At 43.0% G+C, this 16,017-nt stretch overlaps 2 protein-coding genes across 17 annotated transcripts in view; one reads left to right on the top strand and one right to left on the bottom strand.

Annotated features, from left to right (window-relative positions):
* Positions 1 to 16,017, bottom strand: part of VDAC1 (voltage dependent anion channel 1) — a 351,958-nt gene that overhangs the window by 230,682 nt on the left and 105,259 nt on the right. The window lies entirely within an intron of this gene.
* TCF7 (transcription factor 7) overlaps positions 1 to 16,017 on the top strand; it is a 126,394-nt gene that overhangs the window by 77,666 nt on the left and 32,711 nt on the right. The gene's annotated exons all lie outside the window — the stretch shown is intronic.

The following is a 16,017-nucleotide window of genomic DNA, read 5'->3' as shown; positions in this document are numbered from 1 at the left end:
CACCTGGCTCATCACCTTAGGAGTTATTGGAGCACTTGATGCCACGACTTGACGAATTTCTCTCTTTTGAATCTTGATGGCATGGATGCTAGATTAGTTGTGGCCATATTTACGCGCCACGTTGGAGACGGACATACCATCTCTCAATAGGTCCAACACAGCCAGTTTTTCCTCTAGCATTGGAACAGATCGCTGTTTCTTCGGTTGAGCACCAAATGAAGTGGTTAGCTTGCGTTTAGGGGCCATGTTGTACAAAAAATACGTACAGTATCTTTAAACACTAGACTCACACTCAGCGCAGCAGATGCTCACACTGTGAGAGGCATGCAGGAACTGAGACCGACTGAGGGAACAGCAGATTCACGTCTCCCATCTCACGCTCACTCTGGGGCATACACTCATTGAGTGGAATGGTGAGCGGAATAGCCCACACTATTTTCAGGTATCTTGTTATTTTTCTTTCTTTTTTTTTTTTGCGAGTGCATATAGTTGAATTTGTGTAAGTTAAATGCGCGTATGATGCGACTCACCTGTAACTCTGAAAAATAGGTAAATAAAGCAACTTCTTACTCAACAGATCTGCTTTCTTTGTCTATTCAAAGTCATATAATAGAATCATAGAAATAAATGTAGAGCTGAGCGGGACCTTGAGAAGTCATCTAATCCATCACTCTGCAATGAAGCAGGCTTAAAGTACCTAGACCAACCCTGATGGGTGTTCATCTAACCTGTCCTTAAAAACTTCCAAGATAGGGATTCCACAAACTCCCTAAATAACATGTGCCAATGGTTTACTATCCTTATACTTGGAAAGTTTTTCTTCTTATCCAAGCTAAATCTCCCTTGCTGCAAACTAAGCCAATTACTGCTTGTTCTGTCTTCAATGGACATTGAGAACAATTGATCACTGTTCCGCTTCATCACAATTATTTACATATTCGAAGACTTATCGTGTCCCCTTCAGCCTTCTCTTCTTTAGCCTAACATGCCCAGTTCTTTCAACCGTTCCTTATAGGTCATTTTTACTAAACCTATCACATTTTTGTTGCTCTCCTCTGAACTTTCTCCAATTTGTCCATGACTTCCTTAAAGTGTGGCCCCAGAACTGGACATGGTACCCAGCTAAGGCCTCACCAGTGCTGAGTAGAGTGGAACAGCTACCTCCCCCATCTTGCATACAACACTCCTGTTAATACATCCCAGAATGACATTTGCCTTTTTCTCAGCAACATCACGCTGTTCACTTTAGTGACAAAACTAAATTTTTTACAATGTTATTTTACTCTTGCTGCTGCTCTTATTATTTTTCTTATTTATTTCTATTACAATAGCATTTGGGGACCCCAGTCAGAATCCTGCCCCCCAAGGTGTCAGGTGCTGAACATACATAGAGTAAGAGGACAACACAGCAGTTGGAGAGTAAGCTGAATTCTATTCTGGCTCATGCAAAATAAATAGAAATCTGAGATCTGTTCCATCTGCTTCTCATAGGGCTCCATGCTTGTCATCTTACTAATTTTAAAGGCAAATTTTATCAGTAAAATGATGGTTTATCTAGTTTATCTCCTGAAAACTCAACCTGCAATATGAAAGTTAAGCAGGGCTCCCTCTGGCTTGGGGGTTTGTTCTGGTGGAGAAGGGCAGTGATGAAGTGTAAAACTCTGACCTGGCAATGGCCCTTTGAGGGACACAGCCAACTATCGTCTTTTAAAGCTTCCCCAGGCACATCTGCACCAGCTGTGTGGCTAGTGCATAGTTCACCTCAGAATCAGAGACGTTAAACTAGCTCCTTTTTGCCCTCTCCAACCACTCATGGCACCTTGCAGCTGGGAATCTGGCCCAGAGGCTTTAGCATCTGAGTACCTTAGGATTTCAAAATGCAGCAGCAACTTGCCATTGTTTCTGTCACCCCACTCATCACTCGTCCAGTCCTTTTAGTTCATATCCACTATCTAGTAGCTCTTTGCAGCATTCATCATTTGTTCATTAGAGGAAGCAGGCAGGCCTCCATTTGTTCTAGCTAGGTCAGAGGCCAGTACTCACGCGAACCCAGAAAGCCATATCTGATAGCCAGTACCTCAGTGACACAGAACAGAGCAGCAGCCCCAGAGATGCTAACCCCCCTCCCCGCTACATTTGGTGAAGGGAGCAGCGTAGCCACGGAAAGTAGCGCCCAAGTGTGAGCGGCATTAACTTTCCTTATTTCCTTTCTGCTACAGCAGTGGGCTGGAGATATGAGACAGTGTAGCAAAAGTGAGAAAAGAGAAAAAGTGCACAGAGATGTGAAATGAGTTGACACTGGAGGTAGCCCAGTTGCTAAGAGAGTTGAGGTGGCGGCGGCTGCTACTGCTATATTCAAGTGGTATGTGCTCACACGCTTTCAAACAACAACAAAAATTATATTGAATTTTTACCTTGGGTGTGATATTTTCTATCAGTAAAGTTTTTGTGATGCAATAGCACAAAGAGACATTTGCTTAAGGTGTCTAGAGGCATCAGAACAATCCTATTTGTTTTATTTTTATTACACAATGGCTCAAACTGGCAAAGCAGCCAGATTCTAGACATACCATGGGGCTGTTCAGATCTGGTTCTGAGCTAGGTTGTTCAGGGCAATGCCTGCAGTGGGCCTAAATCAGAACATTGCATGCAAACTCACATCCACCCACCCCTGTGAGCTTCTAATGAACTTCAGATTCAATCTGCAGCGTGACAGGTTTCAGAGTAACAGCCGTGTTTAGTCTGTATTCGCAAAAAGAAAAGGAGTGCTTGTGGCACCTTAGAGACTGACCAATTTATTTGAGCATAAGCTTTCATGAGCTACAGCTGACTTCATCGGATACATACTGTGGAAAGTTTAGAAGATCTTATTATATACACAAAAAGCATGAAAAAATACCTCCTCCTACCCCACTCTCCTGCTGGTAATAGCTTATCTAAAGTGATCACTCTCCACTGATCCAGGTTTTCTCACCCCTCCCCCCCCCCCACACGACTGTGGTTCTAACATACATGCTGTTCTAACGTGTTCTAACACACACGTGTGGGGGGGGGGTGAGAAAACCTGGATTTGTGCTGGAAATGGCCCAACTTGATTATCATACACATTGTAAGGAGAGTGATCACTTTAGATAAGCTATTACCAGCAGGAGAGTGGGGTGGGAGGAGGTATTTTTTCATGCTTTGTGTGTATATAATAAGATCTTCTAAACTTTCCACAGTATGCATCCGATGAAGTCAGCTGTAGCTCACGAAAGCTTATGCTCAAATAAATTGGTCAGTCTCTAAGGTGCCACAAGTACTCCTTTTCAATCTGCAGCATGGATCACATCCCTAATGCTTTTGCACTAATTTGAGTTGATTACAGTGCAAGGAGATGAAAATGAAATCAGCAAAGGCATGAGGGTATACCCCATCTGAGCTTGGGAACTTCTTCCAGTGCAAAGTGTGCTTCGTATTCACTGCAGCCTGACCTTATAGCTTTATTTCTCAAGCACAAAAGCTGGGCTCGGATGACTAATTTTACAGAAAAAAGATAATTCCCCATTGAATCAGCAACAGTAAATGTTCATGCATTTTGTTTTTCATGGCCTAAATGTGGACTCATCTCTCCCTGAGAAGTGAAATATGACAAACACATATCGGATGACTTTTCCTGACTTGACTGCATAGCTTGCAGCATGTATGTTAGAACCACAGTCATTCTAAAGTCTTAAGTGGGAGATATCCATTTACTTCAGATTATGGCTCCCCAGCAAGTCTGCATGCAGGCTTCAGAGTCTTTTCCTCTTAAGCCACCTCAAGTGTAACGAACAGCTATACAGAACTCTTAGGCTCTGAGGACTAAGCTCTGCACATATACAAAATTCTACAGAACTGGAGCTTCTCTTTTCGACTGGGCAAACAAAGGAAGCAAGATTTTAGCTCCTGTGAGCAGGCTAGCCTCAGGGAAGCCAGCTCAGCTGATTATCCAAACTTTTCTTATCTGAATTGTCCAGGGGACACAACTCCCCTTCAGATAACAGGGCTTTTGAGATAGTCAAGGCTCCGCTGCTGAAGACTGCTGTTTTCCAGCAGACCCAGATGGACTATGAAAAAAGGTTATTCAGTGAGTACGGCTTACAATTGTCCTTGTTTATGTGGCTCTTATGGGAGAGTGACATGAATATTCATGTGAGTTCTGATTATTGCCAGTCTCCCATCCATATCAACATGTGCAGCTGTGTTTATGTGTAGGACCTACACTAACTGTGGTATATGTTCGGATTTTCTACTTCGAGTAGGAAAAGTTAATCCATTTTAAAATATTTTGGGTTTGATTCTCCACCGCCCTGAGTCCTACTTGCGTGTTTTGGAGAGGGGAGGCTGTCAGGGAGCCTGATATGCTCCAGAGCAGGACAGCTTTAACTCACATGTAAGGTCCTTAACATCAGTGGAAAATTGGGTGTATAGAGGAACAGATCTTCCTCTCCCTGCCCTGACACTCCCTTCCCTAACCCTTTCCCTGCCCCAGCACTCCCCTCGCCTCCTGACACCCCGGTGTTCCAGCCCAGATGGCTACAGAGGTGGTGCAGGTGGCAGCAATCTCACCTTCTCCAGCTTCGTGCTGATGGAGACCACCTCCCTACAGAGGGGCAATTCTCCAGGGGCAATCTCCAGCTACTTTAAGTTCAGCTTTTTGGACTGGGGAATCCAGGCAATACATATAATTATAAGCAGGATATGGAACAGCATATAGTGCTCTAAGGATGGGGAAAAAATCCTTGGCAGCATACCTCAGAGCCTGGATCTCGCGAGGCTCGTGTTATGGTGCTAAAAATAGCCACGTGTGGACATTCTCATTCAGGCTCTGAGGCCTATCCCCATTGCCAACTTTCAGAGCCCAAGAGGGAACATCTACCTGGCTATTTTTAGCACTGTAGTGCATGCTTAAGTCTGTAGACCCAGGCTTTAAGACCTGCTGCCAAGGGTTTTGGGTTGTTTTGTTTTAGTGTAGATGCCAATACGAGTCAGTGCAGTCCCATGTTTGAACAAGTGGTGAGAGGAAAAAAGGAGGGAATTGTGCAGGTTCTCAACTTTGTTTAGGATCTAGAGGTTAGAGGGTCAAAATTTCAAAAGGGCCTAAGGCACATCTCACTGAAAGTCATGGGATGTAGTCTCCAAGTGCCAAAGTCGCTTTTGAAAAACAGGGTTTAGGCTCCCAATTCACTTAGGTGACTTTGAAAGTGTCACCCTACACGTACAACAATGCTTAGCTCTTATCTGGTGGTTTTCATTCTTCCATTGAGCTCATGCACTTAGCAAAGATGGATTATTATCCTTATTTTACAGACGGGAAAACTAAGGCAAAGGGCAGTTCAGTGACTTGCGACACAGCAGCCACTAACCACTAGAGCTGGAAAGAGATCTTTGTTCAAAATTTTGGGCAGCTCATTCCATGCTATTTCTTTATTTTGCCAGGCAGGGATTCCCAGTTCTTTGCTCAATCCCCAAAACCACAATTTCCCTTCCATTAGATGGAAAATCAAATCCTTCCTTCAGTTGTCTGAATAACTTTCTTGCCTATCTCTGCCAATTAAAGTCAATCTGGTAAAATACAAAAATAAAATGGAGTGAGCTGCCCAGATTTTTGACTTTCATTCACAAGAATTTCTCATGGAGTCATGGAGAGTCTCCCCAAAGATTAAGGGAGCTGACAGACTTGCCTGCTGCTTTTTCAATGAGCTATTTCTGGGGCCAGCAATGTGGGAAAGTTTGAAAGTGATATGACTAATCTGCACTTACCGCTGCTTAGGTTACCCTGCCGAATGCTAGAAACCACAGTGATCACTCAACTCAGCAGTGGCAGCGGCAAACTTGTGTACAGTATTTGGTTAGTGACAGTGAGGGACTAGTCATACAAAAACTTAGGGGAGTGTTTCCAGATTTGCGCCTCTTGTGACTAGAGCTCACTGGTAGTAGCTCACTGCTATGTGCATGTGTCATCAGAACACAAAGAGATTTCAGCAAGGTGGGTAGGTGCAATAGGAGAGGGGAAATGCAGACAATGTACACAGCAAGCTTTTGTAATGATACATATCTATAACATCGGTAGTGACGTCTACTAGTTAAAAGACAGGACCAGGAACTGATTCTTTGGATTCAAGTCCCAACTCTGCCACTGCATTACTGTATGACAGCAGGCAAGTCATTTAACCTTACTGTGCCTCTGTAACCCATCTGTAAAAAAAAGGGCACATCTGAAGACTTTGAGATGAAATGAGCTACAGAAAGGCAAAGTATTATAGTAAGCAGCAACCATTCGTAAATATATCCTCGCTGATGGTCTTTTTTTCCTACTGATCTCTTGCATGTGGCATATTTCTGTGATCACAAGGAGACCGTATGATCCCTGAAGAATGGTGTGTGATATACTTATAAGGCAGCAGCGACATCACCAGGGAAACAATTATGTAGCAAAAATGGAAATTTTACTTTTTTGTTTGTCTAAATAAAAAAAAATTGGGGAAAAACCACCCTCCTCCCAGATTTATACTGCTTAGAAGGCTGGCATTTTCTGTGGTGTCTGCCGAACTAATTTTCAGGAAGCCACGGAGGCAGTATTGTCCTGAGGACTGGGCAGGGGTTTGGGATCTTGGTTGTATTCATGAATCTGCCATTGACTTGCTCTGTGATTATAACTAAGTCACTGTGCCTACCTATTTGTAATATGGGGCTAATGATCTTCCCTCCTTTATAAACTGCTTTGAGATCTAGGCATGGAAAGCGTTATGTAAGTGAATATGTTGTTATGATCATTAATTCTGCCTTTGCTAAAGAAGACCTATTGTGTTTTTCCATTTGGATGTTGAGGAAACAGAATGTGGCAGTGCGAAGCTCCATGAGCCAGATCCTCCATAACAGGCACAATTAATTACCAAAGGGTCAGTGTAGAAATGTCCTGCGGTCAGTACGTGATTTCTGTTTCCTTTATGGCTGACATGTTGGTAAGGTCTGGAGCCCATAAGTGTCAACTGTCATCCACTCCTTGCAGTTTACCCACTCATTTTAAAGTCAGTAATTAGTGAATGGAATGAAAAGTCAGAAGGAAATTAAAATGTTTTAAATGTAGATCGTTTTCACATTACAAGGTTTCAAACATTGAAGCTGATGGACCAGATGAGCCCATTGTGTTCTACTCTGTAGCTGCAAACCAGCCTTACAATAGGCTAGTGTAGGGAAATCTTCAGGTGGCACAGAGCTGATTCAGCCAACTTGACACCACAGTCCCTCCCAGCCCTTGGCATAGAGGTTAACAGGAAGGGGTGTAGCCAGAGCATGCTATGCTCCAGTGATCTCCAGCTGCTGCAATAGGCTCGAGGGCCTGCTGAAGACAGATACAGGTTAGAGCAGCCCTGAGGCTACTCTAATTTATGCCAGGAACCCAAACCAATTCACGGCAGCCCCAGGGAGCCAGAGGTGGCATAAAATATATGACTCTTACAATAGGGCAATAACTGAAATATGATCGGTGCTCCCTTACTGTTCCTCCCTGAAAGAGAGTGTAGGAAAGAAAGTACAAGAGCAAGGCTCTTGCTTTAAAGAAAAGATTTGAGGTAGTAAATAGGAATTGGGAGCCAGAGGTTAGGATATTTCATATGATGTCTCAAACATAAATTTGGAGAGCAGATACTTTCTTACTGTTTTACTTATTTTATATTACTGGGATATTTTGTAGTGGCTTACTTGGATGAAGTGCTAACAGACTGGTCTGTAACTGCAGAGTCTGCCATTTGACTATAGTTTTCCAAAGCCTCAGGAATACTTTGCAGTCCTTTTTTTAAAAAAAAATAGCTAGCAGGGCAGAATAGTGGCAGAGTATTATTTAAAATATCAAAAGTGTAATGGAAGAAACTTTGATTATAAATCCTCACCCTTATGTTGAGGATTCAGGAATCTGAAGTGCATGATCAGTTAGTTTTAGCCCTCTTCATTTCGAGTGGGGATAGAGTGACATTGCAGGTTCTGAAATTTGCTTATCTCAGCTGGGAGTGTCAGTAACCTGCTGCTAGGCCTGATTGTTATAAAGTGTCAGCAAAATCCTCCAGCTAGTTTCTTCTCAAACAGAGGGAAATCTAAGAAATGACTTTTGTAAGTTTCCCTCTTACAGGAGATGCGCCACTTAAGTAGTTTTATTAAACATCTTTGTACTAGTTCTATTTTGTTCAAAATGGAGGGTGGGGGGAAACCTTGAAACATTAGCACCTGTATCAAATGTGCAAATGTCTGTCCCAGCAAAGATGCCCCATGCACAGATCCTCTGTTGTCTTTGTTGTGTAATTCAAATTGTGGTTGGATGCGTTTGCTTTTTTGCTTTAATGTATTAATTCTTGTGTTACCTGCAATTCTCTCTTATTTTAATGTGTGAGCAACAAAGCACAGACCTGGAATCTCAGGTGAGAATCCATAGGAAGTTCGGTATCATGCTGAATGCTATATCCAGAGTTTACAGCTCATGTCTGCAGACCAGCTGAGGGCTTTGACCCTGGGTGCTTACTCCAACTCCCAATGAAGTTAATAAAAAAGGCTTTCATTGGCTCAGGCCCCTAGTGAATTAAGGGCCACCAGCATTACGTGTCTTCCTTTCAGTTATGACTTGTCTACACAAGGGAATATTTCTAAAACATGTCCTCTACCTGCTACCACTGATGCAGTTCCACCAGCAGCAGCAATGCTGGGATTCCAAGTGTAGACAAGGGTCCTGTGACTGTTAGCATTTTCAGCACTGCGTCAATGATTTAACACCTGCTTTGAGCAGTTTTGGATAATGCAGTGGTAAAACCGCTGGTGGCTTCAGGAACCTTGGGCAGCCAGGGATAAATGGTACCCGTTTGCACATGCATCTTGGTCACGTTTGGCCAAGGATGGAGTTGCCCAGCCCTTCATCCTGCTGTGAAGGGAAAGATACTGCGGTGGTGGTGGTGATGATGAATCTTCTGGTTTTATGTCCATTCAGCAAGAATAAGAATTTGATAGTTAGCCTAGAGCTTCTCTTGAAGTTGGACACACCTATATGTGAGGGAGGAAGTCTCATAATTGTCCCTTGCCAGCAGTTTGTCTTCCTTAATAATCAATGCACCTGCATTTCTGCACTGCCCATCCAATTACATTAGTTAGGAAGGTGGCTTTTCAGCTTCAGAGTGATAGCTGCTGCTGTCTGGGTCTTTTTTTTTTCTCCCCCCCCCCCATCAATTTCACACAGGTTAGTAGAGGCTGAGTAATCTCAGTAGTGTGGCTACTTATAAGTAAGAGCAGTATAAGATTATGCATGACGGTGACAGGAATTCTGCACCAGAACACAGTGTTATTTGGTTACCAGGGTGAACAAAACGAGAATGCGCAGTTGCACACTTGAGAAAGTATGTGTTTAGAGACAAGTCTGAGATGTCAAACTTGTTAGAGAAAATGGTGATCTGGGACACAAGAACATTCAGATACTGTGTCCCATTTGGAAAAAACAGTTCTTGTGTCCATCCTCTTGTCCATAAAACAGGCCGTGTGTGAGTAGCAGAGCAGTGTAAGCTGTCCTGTAGGGTCGTGTGAATGGTCCCACTTTTAAGGGTGAGAAGATGTTAATCTCTGTGGCCCATTCATTCTTTGGCCTCTACTGAAACTGCGAACAAAGACTCCAGTTTTGGTGGGTTTTGATGTAGACATCTGTGCATGGGAGGCTGGACTGAAACCAGACAGGTTATTTTAGATAGGCATCTAAAATAGCCCTCAGTTGATAACTAAAAACTTTCCGCCACCACTGACCTAAAATGAATTTGAATCAGTGACTTTTTGACGAAAGTTCATAGAGCCCCTTCACCAATCCCAGAGTCATCCAGTTCCTCATATTTTTAGTATAACTTACATTTTCCCATCCCAGTTTCCCCTGTGTTCTAGAGAGACATTCTAGATAGACCTATTTCTGATACCACCACATCCCTTACAATGTCATTTCAGGTTTCAGAGGAACAGCCGTGTTAGTCTGTATTCGCAAAAAGAAAAGGAGTACTTGTGGCACCTTAGAGACTAACCAATTTATTTGAGCATGAGCTTTCGTGAGCTACAGCTCACTTCATCAGATGTTTTTTTTTCCAGGTGAAATATTTAAACTACATAAAAATACATGCAAAGCAGTACTGTTCAGAGTCCTCCAGTAACAGTTCTATTTCTCCTGCATTCTCCCTGCAAATTGTCTTCTCAAAGCTAATATAGGTTGAAGGTTAAATAGGGGCCTGGTTGGAGGGACTATTAAAATTTTTAAAATACTCCTATATTAAATGCAATTCAGCTTGTGGAAACATTTGTCTTCAGGTCAGTTTTCGTAGCATAAGGCAATTTATTGGTTGGCAATTTCAGACTTACCTTCAAGATTCTCTCAGGTATTAATGTATTGTTTGCAGGAACTAAATCCAGGCCTTATCAAAAGGGGAAATGATGCCCCTGTCTTGAGTATAGGCTTTTGTAGCCGTCAGATCTGTTTTTACAACTTGCAGTGCCTGGCAGCTTATAGAGAATCTGATGGTGACAAGTAACCATGAAGATTTCAGAGTAACAGCCGTGTTAGTCTGTATTCGCAAAAAGAAAAGGAGTAATTGGTTAGTCTCTAAGGTGCCACAAGTACTCCTTTTCTTTTAGTAACCATGAAGGTGGCTCCTGGTTGTGAACAAATACGGACTGAAATATTTAAAGCTGTGAATCAAAGTAGAAGACACCTTCTCAGTTTCTCAGCATCTTCCCAGAACCTTCCTTCCTTCTCTCTGTTTGTCTAGCTCAGGAAACAGGCTCCCATTGACAACTTGCTGTTAGAGAGGAAGCAGCACCCCTGGGCAGTCCCTTACTGACATGCTTCTGCCTGCTTGCTTGCTTAGGGCCTTGGCTTGCCTGATGTGTTGCCAGGCCAGGAGTAGTAAGAAAGGGTATTACAGCCAGGTGAAGGAGTAATTTAACAGGAGCGGGGGGGAAAGGCTGGACTTATCTTGGTGTACGCAATATGTTTTCCATCTGAACTGACAGAAAATCTGAGTAACTGATTTGCAGCCCTTTTGTATGCCCAGCCCTGGTGTCCTGCTTTGCATCTAATGGGAAAAAAACAACTGTCAGTTTGTGCCTTTGCTGTGACTGCATGACCTTTGTGTTTTGTTACTTTTTATATATATTGGGGATTAAAATAATGATGAATCACATTTTTTTAAATGGCCAGCTGTTTTACTCATTGCTTTAGAAACCCACAGTCCACACATCAGAAGAGCACAGGACTGTACCTCCTACCGGGATCAAATAGTAGAATGATGCTCCACTTTGGACCAGATTGGATGTGAAAGAGTGAAAATTTTGCCCTTTTGTGGACAACAGAAATGCTTAGGTTTAGATTTTTCAAAAGTATTTGGCACTAGTCTAACTCTGCTCCCATTTAAGTCGATGGGAGTTTTATCACTGATTTCGAAGGAGGCAGAATTAGGCCCACTGAGCATTTTTGAAAATCCCACCCTTAATATATCAAGGGCTGGATTATCAGTTAGGCAGGTGAAGTTGCACATATAATTTTGCTTGTGCCTAAGTTCTGCAGATAAAGCACTAGCTGTGTGCACAAATCAAATATTTGTACAAGCACATGGGTATAAGGGTGGCTTTTAGTGTGCACAGACAACTGATTTGCACGAGCCTGCTGGGTATTAATGTATTAAGTTAGGAACGTGGAGATATGCATATAGAGTTGCATATCCTTAACTTTGAAAGTCCAGCACTTAATTAGGCTTTAACTATAGCCAATTTCAGAAATATCCCTGAAAAACTATTCCAGACTTCCTCTCATGATCCAGAGTGGTCAAAATTCAGTGCTTCATGGTAGAACCTAAAGATCCAGTGTTTGACTAAACACTCTGAGTTTGGAGAGTTGCTTTGCTTTCTTTCTTAAATAAAATTTTATGTGCAGCTTTGTTTTATTTACTTGAGCAAACATTTGGTAGTGTATACAAATGTGAAGTAACACAGTTTCTACTAGCACAGATTGTTTTCCAATTCATACAGAGATGCTATATAAATGCATATTGTATTTTTTACCCAAGGATTTTAAAATACTTTATACAAGTTCAGCTTTGCAAGACTGCTGTGGATTATGTATTATTATCCTCTGTTATAGATGGAAAAAAACCAAGACACAGAAGCCTGATTCTACACTTTCTTCTACCTGTGCAGATTAAGTGTGAAACGGCTATGAAATCAGAAAAGTCATGTTTTATACTCACGTTGTACAGGTGTAAATGCTAAACCAGATGATAGGTAGTGGAGAATCCAGCCTAGAGATAAGTGACTTGCACAACAAATCATTTGTAGATGCTGCAATGGAACCCAGGAGAGCTGATTCGGGGTCCCCTCCTTTAACTACTGATCAGCATTTGTATGTGGTCCACTCTTATTCCTCCGAAAACTTGTACTATTATCAGTCCTAATGTTGTCTGCAGATTTTCCCTGGGACAAATCCTGACTGTTTCCCTAATCATGGTGAAGTCAGTTTGGGTTTAAAGGCATTGTGGGCGAAACTGGGCAAGTATGAAATGGCAAACATGCTTGAGGCAGACAGCAAAGTTTGTGTGTGTGTTTTCCTTAAAGCACTGCAACTGTTTTAAACAAGTTCCCTTTTCTGTGCTCCAACATGCAGAAATATTCTGCATTGTGCTTAACACAGAAGCCTGATTTCACAAAGATTCAGGACTTGATTGCTCTGATGGTGAAACAGAGAGAGGGGGGGAGAGAAATGTTTTTTCTGAATTTAATTTTGTTTGCTGCATCCTTCAGATTTGTCCATGGCTACCATGAAGCTATTCCGAGTTTACTCAGATTTGGTGGGGTAGAAGGTATAGAATTAGTTGATGTTTGTTCTGGATGAGTGCTTACACAGCACTCAGGAAAGCCAATGCTTTCAAAAAGCGTCTACTAAATACGGGTTTCTCCATTTCTGAGAACCATCCATGAGACATTTTGGGCCTGATTTTCAGAGGTGCTGAAAACCTAAAACAACTAGAATCAGTGACTAGTACGTGTGAAAACCCAGAGTGTTCCAAAGTGTGGACCTATAAGCTCCTAAATTCTGTGTCCCGGAATGTACTTGACTCTGTAAAACTATGTAGGAATCTTTGCGGCCAGTCTTTCCTTTAGGTATTCCAAAGTATAGCTCAGGAATCGGGAGGGCCTGTTCCCAGGACACACTGTCCTTTTGCTTCCTATTGTTCTCCTTTCCTTTTTTGCGCCTTCCTTTCTTCACCGGCAGCTGAAGGGATTGTGCTCTTTCCAGAATCTCTACATTTGACACCTGTCCCTACTTCAAAAAGACCACTGCCTATGGTTTAGCAGAGTCTGAGGCAGGGAAGTGTCTTTGTAAGTACAAATTAGCACAGAACGGCAGTTTGTGCTATTTATTCTTTACCTTTAGTCACACACTTTTCTGTTTCAGAGTAACAGCCGTGTTAGTCTGTATTCGCAAAAAGAAAAGGAGTACTTGTGGCACCTTAGAGACTAACCAATTTATTTGAGCATAAGCTTTCGTGAGCTACAGCTCACTTCATCGGATGCATACTGTGGAAACTGCAGAAGACATTATCTACACAGAGACCATGAAATAATACCTCCTCCCACCCCACTCTCCTGCTGGTAATAGCTTATCTAAAGTGATCACTCTCCTTACAATGTGTATGATAATCAAGTTGGGCCATTTCCAGCACAAATCCAGTTTTTCTCACCCTCTACCCCGCAACCCTCACTCTCCTGCTGGTAATAGCCCATCCAAAGTGACCACTCTCTCTGGTCGAGAGTTTGTGTGTGTGGTTTTTGGAAGGGGAGGGGGGGGTGAGAAAACCTGGATTTGTGCTGGAAATGGCCCACCTTGATTATCATACACATTGTAAAGAGAGTGGTCACTTTGGATGGGCTATTACCAGCAGGAGAGTGAGTTTGGGCGGGGGGGGGGGGGGGCTGGAGGGTGAGGAAAAACTGGATTTGTGCTGGAAATGGCCCAACTTGATTATCATACACACTGTAAGGAGAGGTTTCAGAGTAACAGCCGTGTTAGTCTGTATTCGCAAAAAGAAAAGGAGGACTTGTGGCACCTTAGAGGCTAACCAATTTATTTGAGCATGAGCTTTCGTGAGCTACAGCTCACTTCATCGGATGCATCTGATGTAGCTGTAGCTCACGAAAGCTCATGCTCAAATAAATTGGTTAGTCTCTAAGGTGCCACAAGTCCTCCTTTTCTCATTGTAAGGAGAGTGATCACTTTAGATAAGCTATTACCAGCAGGAGAGTGGGGTGGGAGGAGGTATTGTTTCATGGTCTCTGTGTAGATAATGTCTTCTGCAGTTTCCACAGTATGCATCCGATGAAGTGAGCTGTAGCTCACGAAAGCTCATGCTCAAATAAATTGGTTAGTCTCTAAGGTGCCACAAGTCCTCCTTTTCTTTTTACACTTTTCTGTGCCATTTTTTCTTTGTCATATAGGGCAACTAAGAAGGGGTAATTTATCCCTTTCCTTGAAACCATTTTGCTGTGTGATCTTTCAGCTTTCTTTCAAGGGATTACGTTTTTCTGCCAATAGGGAAGAATTTGGTAGTTGAAGTGGCTAGATGTAAAGTGTAGCACTTTATACACTAACAAAGGTGACTAAACTTATTCCAGAGACGGGGACAGAGTGAGGGCAGTGGCTTCACCGGATGTTACTGAGCATGCTCAGTCCGTGCGATCATGCTCAGCACAAGCCAAGCAGCAACTCGTGGGGGGGTGGGGAGGCGGCACACATGACCTCATGTTTCCCCCCACCTCCTTGCTTCGTGTCTGACTCATTCCCTCCGACGCCTGAGAGCCCAAGAAATAGGCATGCTTCAAGTCTGCTAAACTGAGGGGCCCCTGGAGTCAGAGGGCTGGGTCTCTGTATTAGTGAGCACCTTTGATATAAACACACCAGGCCTGTCGCTTACTTTAGAAAACACATGTTCACATTTAGATTTAGAAAAAAGAGAGAGAGAGAGAGCACACCCCTGCCACGTGCCTCAGCAGAGGGAACTGATAGGGCAAAACAGAGGGTGCTAGGATAGCAGTACATTTGCTAACATACTCAGTATCATCCTGAGATAAAGAAGGTATTGTAGGGCCAGGGGTTCTCGCAACAAATTTTTTGGTGGCCTTAATGTGTGGCCACCAACTCTTGGTGGTGGCCGCGCTGACAAATTTTTCCTAAAATACTGAATTAACTTTAGGAAAAACAAATAAATAGGCGTATACACGTGTCCAAATCATTCTAATTTATTGAATCTTTTTTCAGACTCAATAATAAAAATAATGTAGTTGTCTCTGTTGTTTACTGAACCTACACAGAATAGAAACACAAATAAGGTGCTCTGCTGGTTCTTGTCTTTTTTGTTGTTGTTTCTTTTGCTTTTTTGGTTCCTTTTTTTAAAGAGACTTGCTAGCTAGTAAGTCTGCTGCTGTGAAAAGTGATATTAACAAACCTACAAATATCACTTTTCACATCAGCAGACTTACTCAGTCCTGGCAAGCCCAGGGACAAATTAAGCCTTGGATGGGGAGGTCGATAGGGAGACAGTGGGAGAAACATGACAGGCTGGTGAAGGCAGCAGGGGGTCAGGGATGATGGGGGTGTGAGCCCCACAGCTGGGGTTGGAGCCCGGTGGCCAGAGCCTGCTGCCCACCACCCCAGGGCTGGAGCCCAACCCTACCGTCCCCAGGAAGGTTGGGAACTCACTAGCTGCCTGCTCCTCCAGCATTTGTGTCTCCAGAGGGAGGGACCACTGCTTTGCCCCCCATCCCTCATCACTGCCCAGGAGGCTGTGGCCACAAGAAAAGCCACTGGTGGCCACATTTGAGAAATTCTGTGTGGAATAGGTAGTACTGAAGAGTTTGAAAACTTCATGTTGGTTGTGCTGGTCCAGGGTAACATCATAAATATTACAAAACAGTGTTTTATTTTACTGTGATGGT

Source organism: Lepidochelys kempii, chromosome 8, assembly GCF_965140265.1.
Source record: "Lepidochelys kempii isolate rLepKem1 chromosome 8, rLepKem1.hap2, whole genome shotgun sequence".
Classification (NCBI taxonomy): Eukaryota; Metazoa; Chordata; order Testudines; family Cheloniidae; genus Lepidochelys; species Lepidochelys kempii.
The sequence above is the reverse complement of the archived record's forward strand: the minus strand, read 5'-3'. Positions and strand labels throughout refer to the sequence as shown.